At 44.5% G+C, this 3,075-nt stretch overlaps 1 pseudogene; it reads left to right on the top strand.

Annotated features, from left to right (window-relative positions):
- The first annotated feature begins 710 nt into the window (after positions 1-710).
- Positions 711-814, top strand: LOC136647099 (small nucleolar RNA SNORA17; annotated as a pseudogene).
- Positions 815-3,075: the final 2,261 nt, after the last annotated feature.

Below are 3,075 nucleotides of genomic sequence, written 5' to 3' on the forward strand. Positions count from 1 at the left end.
CTTCTGTTTAAACAGGCCTTCTGAGTTCTTGGCCTTTTAACATCTTTTTAACATCTTTTAATATTTTTTTTTACAGGCCTGATTCTTTTATGACTTGCTGCTGCTCTATGCTCTTTTTACCTATTTTTTTTTTACTCTGACTGCTGTTTTTAGTATGTGTTAATATGTTTTTATTTGTTTTTTAAATTGTTTTTAATATGTTGTAAGCCACCTTGAGTCCCTTCGGGGAGAAAGGCGGGGTAGAAATAAAGTTATTATTATTATTATTATTATTATTATTATTATTATTATTATTATTATTAAGGTTTCATATTTATTTTTCTCATTTTAAGACTAACCTTCCTCCAAGGAGCTCAAGGTTGTGTACGTGGTTCCTTTCCTTCTTTTGTCCTCACAACAATCCTATGAAATAGGTGAGACTAAGAGATAGTGACTGGTCCAAGGTCACCCAGGAAGCTTTACAGCTGAAGGGATTTGAACCTGGTCTTTCCAGAACCACTACCGTCCTGGCTAGAAGGCTCTGGACAGCCCAATCCTAAACTCTGCTGGACCAGCAGGGCTGCAGGGCCTACACTTCATCCAATGCATCTCAAGAGGTAGCTGGAGGTCTCCATGAGGTAAGGGAATATATTTCCAACCTTACCTGTGCTGATTGGTGCTGGGACAAGATGTGGTGGCAGCAGGCCAGCACAGGCCATTGAACCAGTGCTACTGGCTCATGAGTTGTCACAAACATGCTTTATGGCATGTTTGTGACACTTGGAGCCAGTGCAGAGACAGCTATGCCAGCTCAGTGATGGGTTAGGATTACACTGTTAAGAATATAAGCCCCTTTGGGACAGGGAACTACTATCTCATTTACTTTGCTATGAAACCGCTTTGGAAAACCACCACCTCTCATCTTTGCTGAGCCTTTTTCCACCACTATCAACACAGATATCTGTTCCCAGGCTGCCTGAGATGACAGTTCTTATCAGTGGTGTAGCTAGAGGGGGGGCAAAGCACTAAGGTTTGCAGGCACCTGAACGTGACATGCAAGCGGCTCCTCCCCTTCGGAGTCATTCCAGGCAGGGGAAGCAAAACTGAGGCATTCATTTTGCACCCGCTCTAGCTATGCCACTGTCGTAGTGCTTTTCACCCTTGTAGCTGCACCACTGGTTCTTATACTACAGAACAATTAGAATGTTTGTAAGCATTCCATAATAGCCCAGCTGTTAAACCAAAGGTTAAGGAGGACTCATTCCATTGCAGCCAATAACTACTGAGATTTCACGTTGAGGCTGAAACTATCAAGGGTGGCTGAAAACCCTGGAAATCCTTGTTCATGTAAACTGGGATTCTCTTGTGATAGTGACTAAATCTTGACTATACAGGCAGCTCTAACATAGTGAGACTGGTGATTGTAAAGGGTTTTATCATCTTTATCATAAGAGATGTTTCATAAGCCAGTTGCCCACACGGCTACCAAATATAGCCCCAAATGAAACATTTTCTTGTTTTGGTAAGAAACACTGATGCTTTAAACCTCGAGTAATGGGTGACAGGAAATATTTCAGCTCATGCTTGTGAGGGTATTATTAACTTCCATCTTATAAGTAAATCACAGAAATATTAAGTAGGATTACAGGCTAAAGGAAAACCCAGCCATAACCACAAAAGACTAACCCAACGCTCAGCACATCTGACTAACAATTTACTTTAAATGCAAGATAAAACATGACCAGCTCCCATTACCAGCACAGTGAGATTAAATTAAGCTCAAGGCACACATTACTCAAAGCAACAAGCGCAGTCCCGTTCATTGACAAACTTCAAGGCGGATGCAAAGGAAAGTTTTAAACTGATATTTCTCCTGAGAGACAGTATGGGAAGCCGCATGGGCAACTATTTTTCAGGCTTGTGCAAGCAGAGTGCAAGAGAGAGACCTGGACAATTCAAGTAGGGAATTGCTGGCCTGCCTAAATATGTCCTGCGTCAGTGGCAGCCAGGCCATCTGGGCATCAGGGGTGGGTTTTGCCTCCACCACAGTCGTGACTCTAAGTACAAAACTATCCTTTTCTCCCATAGGAGTGAATTGTAGCCATTCATTTGTGAGGGAAGAAGTCCTGAGGAGCACCAGTAGGGTGGGGGCTGAATGAGCCTCTTGCTTCTGGTAGTCCCCAGGATCTGGGATGAAGGATGAGTTTTGCTTCCTCAGCAAACAGCATCAGGCTGGTTGGCCCTCTACGGCCTCTTTCAAATGAGAAGACCCTGTAAGGCTAAAACTCCAAGATTCCAAGACTGGGTCCTTGTCTCTCTATGACTTTGCTCCCTCTCATCTCTCCTAACCCAAAACATCAGCCTATGCCTGTTGCTTGTCCAGCTCTATCACCCTCTGCTATTGAAGAGATCCTGCTTCCTTAGTTGACTTTGGGTCAAATCTTATGTTCCCTTACCTTACCTTGAGGAGGCCTCCATGACTGCCCTTCCACCACAGAATGCAGCATATGCCCTGTTGGCACAGCTGCATCAGTGCTGGAAAGTTGGATAGGATTGGGCCCTTTGTCATTTTTCTCATTGCCCTTGTGCCTGAAACTTCCTCCCAGAATCCTTTGGTTATTTCATCTCTTATATTTCCTGTAAACCCCTTCTGAAAAACCCACATTTCCATGAACCCTTTGGCCCAACTCCCTTTATATTGCAACTGAGCCTGAATACACATACATGAAATGACCATATGCTCTTCCCCAGAAGACCCCTGCCTCCCCTACTGCCTTCTGTTCCTGTTGCTTCCTTTGTGTTGATTTCAGAACAGGAGCCCTTTGGGACAAGAGTCAGTTTTTTCACTCTTCATAAAGTGCCATGCAAAAAGGTTGCATGTTGCACCAGGTGTCAACCCAACCATGAAGGCAGGAGGTCTGGCTCAGTTGGTAGAGCTGCCGCCTTGTATGCCTGAAGATCTGAGGCTGCCAGTTCGAAACAACCAGAAGTATCCGAGAACTGACAACACTCTGATATACTGATGAGCTGACCCTCAGTGGCAGAGAGGAGTTGCCGTCAAGTGGGGCATGGGAGGCGAAGGGCCAGAGAGAGGCC

Source organism: Tiliqua scincoides, chromosome 3 (assembly GCF_035046505.1).
Source record: "Tiliqua scincoides isolate rTilSci1 chromosome 3, rTilSci1.hap2, whole genome shotgun sequence".
Classification (NCBI taxonomy): Eukaryota; Metazoa; Chordata; class Lepidosauria; order Squamata; family Scincidae; genus Tiliqua; species Tiliqua scincoides.